This window comes from Parasteatoda tepidariorum, chromosome 10, assembly GCF_982258835.1.
Source record: "Parasteatoda tepidariorum strain Cologne lab strain chromosome 10, Ptep-v5.0, whole genome shotgun sequence".
Taxonomy (NCBI): Eukaryota; Metazoa; Arthropoda; class Arachnida; order Araneae; family Theridiidae; genus Parasteatoda; species Parasteatoda tepidariorum.
The window spans coordinates 17,301,509-17,315,898 of NC_141764.1; the positions used below are offsets into that span (position 1 = coordinate 17,301,509).

General features: G+C 26.5%; 1 long non-coding RNA gene across 4 annotated transcripts in view; it reads left to right on the forward strand.

Annotated features, from left to right (window-relative positions):
- LOC122269183 (uncharacterized) overlaps window positions 1-14,390 on the forward strand; it is an 87,787-nt gene that overhangs the window by 11,434 nt on the left and 61,963 nt on the right. For 3 of the 4 annotated variants that reach the window (XR_015429626.1, XR_015429625.1, XR_015429623.1), the window contains exon 2: window positions 1,993-2,032. The exons of the other annotated variant lie outside the window; for it this stretch is intronic. This is a non-coding gene — a long non-coding RNA (uncharacterized LOC122269183). The remainder of the gene's footprint in view (window positions 1-1,992; window positions 2,033-14,390) is intronic. 4 annotated transcript variants of the gene reach the window in all.

Sequence of the window (14,390 nt, forward strand, 5' to 3'; positions counted from 1 at the left end):
AGAACTGTTATAATCAATTAATCAACTTAGAAATATATCATAAGACAAAAACCAGATCCTCACTTCAAAAAAAAAAATATCTTAAAAGAGCAATTCATAAGATCTGTTTAAAACCAAAGTGGCAGAATGGCACTTACCCGCAAATTCAGCTGATAAGAAAGCACTTTTGCAGCGTCAAAAGCTTCAAAATAATAGAACGTTTTTCATATCACACTCCTATCTCTCTGACCCGTGGCTCCTGTCGCGGACTAAAGGACTTACCAACGGGCACGAGTTTTTTCAAGAGCCACCATCCACTAAACAGAGATGAGGGGGGTATGTGTCCCGATTGAAAATGGGTAATAATAAATCTATCACTTCTGCGTTCTATCCAGTCGGCCATTTTGATAGTGAATCGGTTTATACGACTATGGATTCGGCTTAGTAGAAGAAGCAAAAAGCGAGTGCGTGTAAGCTATCATAAAACCAATTGATAATGCAATAAACAAGCAATAAAATTTTACATACTTCGTGTGGTGTTCTTGGGGACACTTGTAGTCGTTCTTAGAAGCTTTTTCCTTTCTTAAGTGGTTTTCGAACGACAGACTCTAACCACCCACTGAGTTATTATTATTATTTTTTTTTTAGTGACTTTGAAAGAAAAAATTGAAATACAATAAAATAACTTGATAGTGTTTTTGTTGTGAATGTAAATAATGAGAATAAGGCGAGCTCAAATGAAAAAAAAAGTTTCGATTCCTTGAAAAACCTTTATTTAAAAGAAAATGAATAATTTAGTAATTGTAAAGCATGCTCCGAAATTTGAGTTACTGCTAATTACATGAAATTTTAATATTCTGTTCTTAATGAAAATTAAAATCAAACGTATATGACTTTTTATGAAATATTTTTTAAGTTCGCTATTTGTAGATGATTACACTATTTGATTTTAATTATTTCTTTAAAACTGATTTTTTTAAACTTAATATTCTAGTTTTTAAATATGAAAACTGATAATAACATTTTAAAGTCTTATTATAGGATTTTTTTAATTTGCTATTTTGCTTGCCTAGAAAAAAAATTGAGCTGTTTTTAAATTCTTATTTAATTTTTTTTTGTTTAACTTTTTATTTCACTTTTTTATCTTTTATTCTCAACATAGCATATTAAGAAAAAGAACGAGCAATGTTCCAAATTTCTATTTTGTTTATAATTTTTAAATTTGCTGTTTTAATCATAATGATCAATAAAACTTTAAAAATAATAATTATACAATATTCATGCGTATAGTGTTATAAATCATTAAAAGAAAAAATAAAAGATATTTATTCGAACATTTAATACTTTTTTTGAATAAATAGAAATTGAAAGGAATATTTGGAGTTTACGAATAAACACATAATAAATATTTTAAGTATTCTGTTTTTATTTGTTGAGTGGACAATTTTAAAGGAAATTTTAAAATAAGGACAAAATTATGCTGCACTTTTTTTACCAGTGGTATGCTGAACCGATTTGAAACCATCTGTGAATACGATTCTATATGCATTTTAAACATTTCTTCAGAAATCGTAAACTACTGTTAAATTTTAATTGACAAAAAATTGTTAAAAGTTTCAATTTTTAAAAAATTAATTATTAAAACTTTTACTTGCTAAAAAGTTCATCATTTTTGCATTTTTATATTTAGGGAGAATTTAAGTATCAAGGGAAAAAAGGGAGCAGTATTTCATGAAGAAAAAAAACATAAATAATAATAATTGGAAATAAAAAAAAGTTATAAAAATTAGAAATAAGGATAAAGAAACAAAAAAGTTAAATTTTTTGTGTCCGAGATCATATACTAATCTAAATAATTTTAAAACAATGAAAAATTAAACATAGTTATTGCAATTATTAATTTTCAATATTAAATTTTGAAAAAAAATTGCAATTATGTGACTCAATTAGTATTTATCTTTAAATTATTAATAATGTTATAAATTATTTATTTATTTAATTAATTTGTTTTAGCTCTGCTTGCGTTTTGTGTTTAAGGCGAAGGATATTTGAGGTATGTAATTATATACATTAAACTTTAAGTTCTTGTACATTCTTATGCTTGATCTTTCATTGTATTTCATGTTAGCCACAACCACACAATACCCATTTTAACAATTACTGCCAATGAAGTTTCTTTATTCAATTGTCTTATAGTTCATATTTAAATTTTTTCATTTCTGCTATTAATTTTGAGCCTAGCAACCGATTTTCGTAACTTTAACATGAAAATTATGAGTTTTATTATATTTTTGGCTTTTAGTAAATTATAAAATTTAAAAATTATATTTTGTGCATTATATGATGATTATTTACACAATGCATATAATGCGATACGATACAAATATTATTCACAATATTTTAATTATGTTTTCCTTTTTTTATAATTTTTTAAGCATTTCTATATTTTATTCAACCATTAATTTGGAATATATTAATAAATATCATACTTAAACATAAAAAATATTATAGATAAAGTTATAATTCTTCATGCATTTCTGTCATAATGTTGTGCTATTAACTTTAGATATAGTAATCAATTTTACGCAATTTTAACTACAAAATTAAGAGTTGTATTATATTTTAGATCTCTCATTATATAGGATATATAAAATTACACTTCACCTATGTATTATAAAAGATTAATATAAAGTTTACTTACACGATGCATGCATGTGTGGTGTAATATATTCTCGATGTAAGTGATTTATATAATGTTTACCACTTCCTAAACTTTTATATGGATTTATTTATACATTTCATTCAACCCTTAATTATGAATTACTATAACAATAAGTATAATTCAAAAATATGGCAGTGCTTAATTTTCCCCATACATTGCTATCATTATGTTATACCATTAACTTTATACTTAATAATCAATTTTACCCATTTATAACTAGAAGAATTGTATTATATTTTGAACCTCTGGTCATAATAATATAGGATTTTACAAAATTAAACTTTATCCATACATTATATAAGATTTATGTAATGTTTACATGCATAACGAATATATATGCGCAAAGTATGCTAGATTTATACAATGCTTACCGTTTGCTACACTTCTACATACATTTATAAATTTTATTTCAACGTTAATTTCGAGTTTAATAATAAATTTAACTCGAAAACATGATAAATTGTGGATTGTGTTAGAATACATTTTGAATTCATTGCTACTATTGTATCACTTATTGCTTTTTGTTTAGGATTTAAACTAATTTTATCAAACTTAAGTGATTAATAAAAAAAAAGTATTAGTCATATAACGCAAAATAAAATACATCCAATAAGAATTCATTTAGGCTCATGAAATAATCCAATAGTTATCAAATCTGGAGTTGTAGGAAGAAGATACCGGTTTTCCATTGGGCCTCGACCGGCTTTTTAGGGCGGTCTATACGTTCCGTCTTTCTGGCGTCGCGCACTTGAAAGGCGGAAAGAGATTGATTAAACATAGAGTCCCGCCTCTAATAATTATTCTTAACAAACCATTCTTTATTTAAATCTTAAAACAGTGATTAAAACTAGGATATTTGAACTCCGTTCCAAAAGTAGGGAAAAACGGAAAATTAAATTCAAATATCAATTTAATTTCATTTTCAAAAATTAAACTCGAAACTTCAAATTGTATTTATTCGAATAATTACCAAAATATCTATCCGAGTTTGAGTAATTTACAGAACTTAAAAAGATCTGAAACATAATTCACACTTGATGGAATGATGTTGAATCATTTAATAAAATTTAATAACGTAGAATAAACAAAAGTATTTAATAATGCGAAGTAAACTAAAGTATTTAATTATGTTAAAGTTATATGTTATGCACTTGTTGACTTATTATTATCAAATAATTAATAAAATTCCTATACGAGTTCAAACAATTTACGTAATTATAAAAATCAGTTAAGCATATTATTTAAATTATTTGAAATAGATAGCTGAATAAAACTTAATAAAGTTTTTCCCGCTATTTTGGGGATTTATTTCTAATTTAAATACTCCACTAATAATTATTATGCTTTAAATCGATATTTTCTAAACACGTTAACAGAGTCACAAAGCATCAAAACCTAAACATATTATATTTGTTAAATAAACTAATTATAGCAAAATACAATTAAAAAATAGTGTTTAAAGATTTATTTAACAAATATTAACCATATGAAATAAATTATTAGCTAAATGACTTATATTTTGATTTTAAGAAAAAGGTTATGTCTCAAGTACTGCCTAAATTCTAGTGCTAATAATAAAGTGTTTATTTTAATATAAATGTATGATACGAAAACAAATATATGATGTATTTAGATTTATTATTATTATTATCAAAAATGTGAAAATATTCGTTATTTTTATCATGATAAAATTATAGACCCCTAATCTTGCAAAGTCATACAATTAAGTTGAGAATTTTTTTTTTTTTTGCTGATATTTTTTAGCGAATTAAGCATTATTGTGACTCCGAATACTGCATTTTCGAATACGTAATTATTATGAATTGATAATTCTGCTCATTTTATTAAGTTGAGAAATTGTTTTAGCTTTCTTGGAGAATTTAATAATAATTTGATTACAAAAAAAAACAATATTAATTTGTAATTAATAGCATAATTTGGTATAGTTTTAAAATGCAGAGCAAAATTTTTTTCTTATACAAATGTGCAAAATCATTGTTAAGGCACGATAATTATTCTCGAATGTAAATGTAGGTTTATTCTTCAATACAATATATGTTTTAGTAATATATGAATATTATGAATGCTAAAAAAATAAAAATTGCCGTAAAGTGAGTAACATGTTACGGAACAAAAAATCTGATTTACAGTAATTTTTGCAGTAATAATTACCGTACAATCACTGAATCACTCTAAGTAAAAATGGATATTATGGATGATGCATCCAAAACAACCGGTATTTAGTACGTAATTTGATCTGGAATTTTTTGCAATCCAATACTTTTTAATAACACAAGTTATTAATTTTTGAAAATTAGTTTAATTTTTACATTTATAAACTTATGAGAATGTATTTTATGCATTTCTTATAACTCCTATAAATGAAACCGAAATATAGTATAACAGGAAACAATTTTATAATAGTTGTAACCTCAGTAATATTGATAGTTTTAACCTCTATAATTTAAATGAATAATTCTTAGAACAATATTTAATTTTATATTCCTCAAACAATTTCACAAAACCTTAATTTCAAGTTTTCTCGAAAAATATTTTAAAAATTAAATAAACAATCTAATGAATAAATTAAAAGTATTTTAAAATTGAATATGAAATATATTTCCCACTAATATAAAGTAATTAAAAATATATATTTATTAATAAATGTTTCCTTTTATTGTCTATTAAAATGAATAATTTGTCTCTTCTTAAAATATAAACTTCAGTTAGTACTAAATATAAATTTAATGTCCTCTTCCATAACAAAATGAAATTATTTATCAAATTTCTTTATCTAACGAAATTCAATCAAATCTAACGAAAACTTAATAGCAAAATTTCTCTAAAAGTTCAGACAACTCAAAGGTCAAAAGGCGTTAGAGGTTGAGTTGGGTACGCATTCCCATTGGTCAAGTACACCGCACTAATTATGCTGTTACTCTTCAGCCTTACGGATCTAAACAAAAAAGAAAGAAAAGGATGGATGATGGTGCGGGGGATAGGGCGGGCATTCTATTCTGAGACCTTTTGTAACCGTACCCATAACTTATTCTCGATGCTGTCAATTTGCGTGCTGGTATAATGTTCCGTGTCAAGTTGACGGCTTGTTCAGTAACAAGATATAAGTAGGCATTTTTTTTTTCGGCATCTTGCAAAAAGGAAAAGATATCTACATTTAGGGATTGGTGCGTGCTTCAATCACTAAGCATGATTTAGATATGCTTTCGAAGAACACGTTTGGCTTCTACTGGCCATTTGGAAGGATTGGTCCACTCATTATGGCTGTCCGCTTTGATTTTCATTTTCCTCTCCCCCCTCCATCTTAGGGTTCGCCAGCCGATTAAGCGCGGCAATTATTAGTAATGATTTCGAAATTATCCGCGACCGTGACTGGGGTTTGGAATTTTGAGCAGAATGAATCTTGTTTTTGAGTGAGTTATGAGACTAAGATATCTTCGTGAGGTATTAACTGAATGAAAAAAAGGGAACCCGGAGTTAATTTTAACTTAATAATTTAATCCTGCAGCGTGACAGAATAATTCTTAATCAGAGAGATAGGTTAGAGAAAGTTTTTTTTTTTTTAAATTTTTTTCTGGCTCCATATTTTCTCCAAAACAGTAACCAGATTATCTTAAAAATCTCCTTTCCTAATTACGGATTTATGCATATTTAACTTTGAAAATATCTAGAGGGATATTTTAAAAATGAATACGTAATTACAAAATTTGTGGTTCAAAGAAAAATACTACACTAAAAAAAAATAAGAAAAAAAATCGATGTCATGAACTCGCACCTTTTTCTTCGTTTTTGACGAAGCCATTGCCTGGAAAATATTTCGTCAAAATGAGAATCTACTTTATTTATTTGAGGATGCGAATTTCATCAAATGCATAAAGCTTAATTTCAATTAATTGGTAGGAAATACAATATTAAGTAAATAAAAAAATGCCCATGGATGAATGAGTAAAACACTAGTTTTAGGATTCAATTTCAAGAGATCAGCTGACAAACGAGTGTGATAAGCCCATCCACAACTTTTATAAAGTGTAAATGTTTTTCAAATCGTGATATAAGAGTCAAGGACAGACAAAAATAACGAAATACAGCTCAAGTATTGCTGAATGATTAAAAATCAGAATTTAATTTCTTATAGCGTAGAAAGCAAAGTTTACCTTCTCTAGGTAAATACAGCTCTTAATGCACATCCCATTTATTTTGCTTGATTTCCCATACCGTTTTATAACATGTTTTTTCGGAATTAACGTAGTTTCATTCCGTTAAATCTTTAATAAACAATATTCTTTGAGTTATACCATATTGGGTTAATTTTGACTGAGCTGATTGTAATTCAGAGCAGCTTACAAATTTGGATAATGAAAAGGAAAAAATAATATATACCGATAATGCGTTAATAAAATGATTTTACGGTGATGCTATTTTAATAAGTGTAAACGCGTAATAATGATACAAATAAGGCCAATTTTCTACCTAATTCAACAGCTTAAGATTTTTAGGATTTTATTTAAAAAAGATTCAATCGATGATGGCTAAATCTAGAAATCTTATTCATACCGTTATAACCATGTCATGGTTCAAATAATTAAAGTTATTAAGATTCTGATGATGATTAAAATTTAGCAACTATTCACAAAGAATTGATAGTGCAATAGAGTCAAACTTAATGCCTAATACAACATGTATTAACATCACTTATAAGTAATGAATGATAATGTCATAATTATTTATAAAAAATGCATATAGAGTTTAATAAAATTTATAGATGCTTATAAGAATTGAGGAAAAGAAAATTAATATTTTAAATTTGAATAACAGCCGAAAGAAATTTTGTGTTTGATTAAAAGGTTTAATCAAGTTTTGTGTTTGATTAAAATGTTAAATCAAATACAAAACTTCCTGCATAATTGCATACTGATATAAACTTGATTCTTCGCTGCAACTTTGAAATTCTCAATTATAAAATTAACTCTACAAATCACATTTATTAGTAATATAATTAAAATAGTTTCGATTACAATATTAGTTTAATTTAGGGCATCGTCCAAACTAAGCAATTATTTTAATTTTTGAAAAATAAGGCACATATATCCAATGAATTACTCTTTGAAATAGTTTTATGTGTAAAGAAAATTATTGTTTGTAAGCGAAATACGTAGTGAAAGAAAATGTGAATTGATATCTTATATAGCAATATCGAGGTAAACTGAAGCTATATTGAAAAGAACAAAAATAAAAATTCAGATTCTTTGAAAAATAAATTCTGCTATTGGGTAAAATACTTGAATTATTCAAAGGAGTTTTTCTCAGTTCCCCCAAAACTCTAAATTACTTCTGCTAGATTAATACATTAAAGCTACCAGCTGTTTAGTTTTATTACGTTGTACGAAACCCGATTGCAACGAATTGCTTAGCAACCAGTTCCGAATTTGTCAACCGAAGTCTTAATTAACACGAAAACCCAGAGACTCTCAACATTCGAATATTCGATTTCTAGAACTTCTGCTCGAGTCATCCTATTGGAGCTGCACTAATTCCAAGCTAATACAGGTGCTCGGCGCTTCCTGTTCGGCCTAATACTGTAATTTATAGGACCTTATGCATATGCTTCGAAGACTGCGTTCCTGTGAGCCTGTTTATTACAGCCTGCCCTTCATGGGGGGAGGAGAGGGGACTGCATTTTATGGAGCTGCGAGGAAACATAGCTTCTACATATTTATAAAAGCAGCAGCGTGTTTGAAAAGTTTCAGGGGAAAATAGTGTTGGCATTTTTGCGTATTTGCGTACTAATACGGGAGACAAATTTATCTGCAGAAGCATAAAAGAAAGCTTAGAAAATATATAGCTTTCACATTAAAAGCTGGAATTAATGTATTTTAAGACGGGAAACTTGAGAAAGCACTTTTTCTAAGTGATGCTAAATTGAACATAAATTCGCAGTTTGTTGGAATTAATAATGTTTTTTTTCTCTCTCTCTTCTTCTGCCGGTTTCTTTGTAGTAATCTTACTCGCTTAATGCACGAGATTCGTGATGCGATTTTTATTAATTTATTTATTAATATTTTTTATTGAAATACTTAGAAGTTTATTTACATTACCACTATCGGATTTAACATGCGGAAGTAATAAAGACGACTAAAATAAATAGAGAAAGACAGGGATTAATTAATGATAAACCGTAATGACGGACTAAACATACAAATATTCATATTTCAAACAAATTATTCTTAATTCTCAGTTCACGTATCGGTTAATGTATTTTAAATGACCTCATTTAAATAATATAGAATGCAATACCATTTGCATAAGAACTATGGAGCTTCTGTTTCAAAAAGGTCGAATAAGCTTTCATGAATGTATTATTTTATGTAAATATACATTTAAACTATATATGTTTACAATCCTTTATTGTTTATTTCCCATTTGCGTTCATTTCTGTAAATTCATTTGGATGGATTTCTTATTTCAGAGTAGAATATGACTTTTAGCAAATTTCAATAACGATGAATATCCCCAACTTAAATTTGGGTAATAGTGAATAATATCAACTTAAGAATTTTTTGATAGCAGTGAATATCAATAGTTAAACTTTTAATAACAGTAAATAACATTAATTTAAGCAACTTATTACCGCGATTACCATTAACCTAGTCAATTTTTAATAACAGTGATTTTAAAAAAATAATTCAAAAATAGAGAAAAAAATATATTAATTTATAATAGCCACTGTTAAGCAAATTTTAGTGACAGTGAATATTTGCATTTTACTTTTAATAAAAGTAAGTAACATTTACATCGTTTGCAAATTTTTCATAATCAAATCTACGCGTTTATCACTACAGTTATGTGAATCATTTAAAAAAAAAAAAAAGAAAAATAAACTTTTAAGAACTAAAACTAAAACGTACAAAAAAAAAATAAATAATAAATAAATAAAAAAAATAAAGGTGTAGCTTTATAAGATTTACTTCTATTATCCTTTTAAATGATTTGAAAATGATAATAATACTTCATGATTTTTGATAATAATTCTTAATGACTTTCAATTCCTTAATAAAATAATTTTTCAAAAATTTATATGTAGAAGAAATATTGGTGTTAGTGGACCAGAGCTTGATATTAAAATTAAAAATCTTTGATCGAAAGCTTATTTCTCATTAATACTCCTTGTATTTTTGTTCTTTAAAATGTTACATAAAATATTATTTCGTAATGAAATTCGTGTTTTTAATTAAATTTTAATTATTTGAAATTATAACTTGAAAAGTTTTACTTCAATTTAACGGTAATTTGTACATTAATTTTAATTTCGGTTTTTAAGATAAGATTTTCTAAAATATTTATAATTCCTTATGATAATTTGGAATTAAATTTTATTTCAAAATAAGATTTGGATTATTAATAATAAAATAATCTTAAATCCGGGTATTCAAATTAATTTTTCAAACACAATTCTTATTAAATGTCAGCATCTTTACGAACGTCGTTACTGGTAACGACAACTGTACAGCAAAATCATAAACATAACTAGATAAAAATATCCTTACACTTATTTTTATTTTGATTTAGTGATAAATATAAACAAATCATTAATAAAAGAGAGTAAACAGGGAGAGACAGTTACAGTTAGAACATCTTTTCATTACAAACGATATAAATAGGCAGACGAGAACAAACTTTCTTTTAAGAAAAAGAGAAGGTCGTAAAAATGATGAAGAATTGTTGGCGTCGGGTGAAGGCATTAAGTTAAAACTATTCATCTTCTCATCTTGTATCTCATCCTCATCTTCCGCATCAATGATGGAGAGTGAGAGGAGCGGGAAAAAGAAAATATTTCTCATCAAAGGCTTTCTCCAATTCGCGCCGAGTGATCTTCTTTGGTGCGCAGACGCGATTACCGCCTTCATCCAAAAATAAATAACTTAGAGTGAGAAGACAAATAGAAAAAGAAGAAAGAAAGAAAATTGGAAGGAATGAGAAAAAGCTAAAAGAAAATCCGGAGGAAAGTTTTATTCGAGGGGTAGGGTTATAATGTCACTTTCAACTGGGAAAAAGACAGCATCCAACATTCGAATTTCTTTTCTTTTTTTTCTTTTTTCAATCATAGAAAGCAATGAGAAAAAAAGTTTTTCTTTCTTTTTTCTTCTTTCTCAGCTTCGAAAAGTTGGGGAATTTTTCTCAATTATTCAGAGGAAATGTCAGTCTTTTTCTAAGAGGGGTTGATCTCAAATAGAAGGCTGATTTTTAGTGTAACGTTATCTGGAGGAGGTATTCCTGAAAAAAAAAATCCCGGACGTTTAAAAATAGGGACATATTATGTTACGTCATAAAAAGCCGTTTATAGATGCTCTTGTGTCTTTAAGTGCTGTAAGTCTATGTCACTCAGCTTCAAGGTTATATTCATGGCTTTTCAAGACATTTCAGACAGTCTACTGGAAGACTTTCACCCGAGTTTTATTTTAGATGTATATATATATATATATATATATATATATATATATATATATATATATATATATATATATATATATATATATATATATATATATATATATATATATATATATATATATATATATATATATATATATATATATATATATATATATATATATAAATTTGAAAAAAGCATTTTTAAAGAAAATATTTCCCTCATTGCAGTTTTTGTAAAATATTTTATATGAAAAAGAACTATTTATCGAATAACTTGTTTATTTGCTTTCTTATGCTTGTTTATTTACTTGTTTATTTGCTTCCAACAGAGGAGACCAATGTTACATTATAAAATTTATCTTTGCATCTTTGTTCCTCAGTCAAATTTTAAAAGACGTATTGATATAAACATTCACAATAATTTTTGTCTTTTTAAGGAAGACTGCAGTTAAAGATTATGGATAAATTTGTATTTTTGCTAGCTTTTACTATCAAAAATTTGCGAGCTCATGTTGTCTTACGAAGTTATCGAATTTGTTCATGTGATTTTTGAAAGCCGTAGTAAAAGCTAACAAAATTTGGGTCTTTGTTCTCATGCTCATACAAAGAAAACAAACGAATATGGAAGATGTTTTGGTATTTTGAAAGACTTTAAAGTTCACAATCAAAGCTTGCAAAATCAATTGCAGAGCTTACAAAGCTCCCTTGATTATTCAAATGTCAAAAAGCTTCCAATGACATACATTTTTCGTTATTAACAGATATTTATTATTTTTAACGTTGTAATGAGAAAAAAAAACATCCGATACTTAATGATTTAAAACTATTTGCACGAGACTCTTTAGCATCTTATTGTTTGTATTACGTATTATTAGCATTAAAGTGAGAAACTAAAAAAGTGATAATGAATTCTCTAAAAACAAATTAAGTATTTTAATTTGCATTTATCAATAGTTTGAAGCATTTATTTTAAGAAAGCGAATCCACACTGTAAAAAATTCCTGATTAAATTACGGTATGAGTCCGGCACTATTATGCATCATCCGTAAAATCCATTTTTACCTTAAAATATTACACCATAATTTTCACAGTAATATTTATTTAATTAGAGTGATTAAGTGATTTTACTGTAATTATTACTGTAAGAATTATGGTATATCTGATTTTTTGTTCCGTACTATGCTCCGGTAAAAATGGATTCTACTGTAAAAAGCACCGGCTTCTGAGTGCCGGTACTTTTTTCCGTAATTTTTTACAGTGCTGGTTCTTTATTCCAAATATACGAATTCGAAAATGCTAGTTTCTGAAGAATGCTAATGAAAACTAAAAATTAGAGAAATAAAATAAAACCATTACATTAAAATGAAGAAGCAAAAAATAAATGAATTAATAAAATAAATAAATGAATATTTTACACCAGCTATGAATTAATTTAAAATATTATAAATGTTGTTCTTGGGTAGCTTATAAGTTTTATTTTTCTCTTTGGCTTGATTCTTAAAAGTGTTTTCCGAAATTCTTTAGCCAAGGAAAATTATAATAATTAAAATAAAAAGTAACTGTTTAAGACAAGACCCTTACACTTGAGACAAGTCTATAATTTTAAACTATATACACTAACTTGTCGTAAAAAATATCTAGGCTTTAGAGTGGACAAATAACTACAATATTTCAAAGGATGTTAAAATTTAAAAAAAAATTCTCCAATCTGGTGAGACTTTTTCACCTAGCTGAAAATTAACAAAACCAATGAAAAATTCTCTAATTTTGCTAATACTTATGAGCCCAGATAATGCATCATTAGAGTAGCTTTTTAAATATTAAAAAATCAGATGACAAAGTCTTTTCATTTTCATAATACTGTGGCTTTTCATTATATGGACTTTTTGCGCCATTTTCTGAATTAGCATAGAGGGCGCTGGCTTACTTAGGCTAAATTTGACTTAGCAGTCATGAATTTGTTTCAAACTCAGGCAGTGATGTTACTAGCATTTTATTCACAAAATGTGTTATTTAATGCGTCGACAGAGATTTCGAAATATAGGTTATTTCTTTAATAAATAATTTTATGAAAAAATTGCCAACGCAAAATGCTGTCCGTTTGTTTTTACTTCTCTTCATTGAAATTAAATTCACTTTTTAATTAAATTAACATTCTTAGGATTTATCATTGTAAATTATTTGGAAAGACAATATCTGCACAAAATGAAATTCTACCAAATTTGAATTCTTTGCAGAGAGATTATGATAGGAAATAGGAATTATATATTGTCAATTTGCAATTATTACTTTGTATTATTCTTATTGCAAACATCTCTTGTTAAGAAAATAATACAATTTCTAATCCATATTTCTAAACGTTTTACAAATCTCTATTTTAAACTATGGTTTGAATACAAAAATAAGTAAAAGAATAATAATAATTGGTCAAAACTATGTAAAATACGAGTTTAGGTTTAAACGTGTATATTAAATTATCTAAAAAAAAATAAAATACTAAATATGTTTAAATACTAAAAAAACTAATATAAATGAATAATACATAAAAAAATGAAGCTAAAATATTGCAATTTTTTGATAATAGTATACTGTGAACACAATTTTACAGTTAAATGACTACTAAAAAGTTATTTACAAGAAGAAAAAAATTCGCTTAAAGCGTTGCACTGCTTAATTAATTATGTACTTTTGTATCTTGTACAAATTTAGACTAATCTTCAGTAAATAATGTGCAGAAACAATCCGGATGAATTGTAATTTGATTTAAACTTACAAGATTAATTTTTATATGCGGATTATAATTTTTGCTATTTATTAAGTAACAGTAATGGTATTCTTTTGAGCTAAAAATGGTATATTAAGTAAAGTAATATTTGTTGTGAACTTAAACTATAAATCTATTTACAATTGATAATTTATCTAAAAAATACGCCTTTTTTGGACAATAGGAAAAAGCGGTACAAAAAAGCCTTTTTAAAACTGAACAGAAAATGTCCGAATTTTTGTGCAAAAAACCCTACTTTTTTAGATCACACGAGGCAAAAAAATTGTAGTAAAATTACCGTATTATATGGTAATGACATTTCTGGTGAAAAAAACGTCAGAAAAGTGAAAGGTGAAGAAAAATATACGTTATTTAGACCATTCGTTTGGTAACTCTTCAGTCCACCTGGTAACAGTTTCCAAAAGTTTCTAGTTTTCAATATCATAGTTTTATTGCTACACATTTAATAAAAGATAC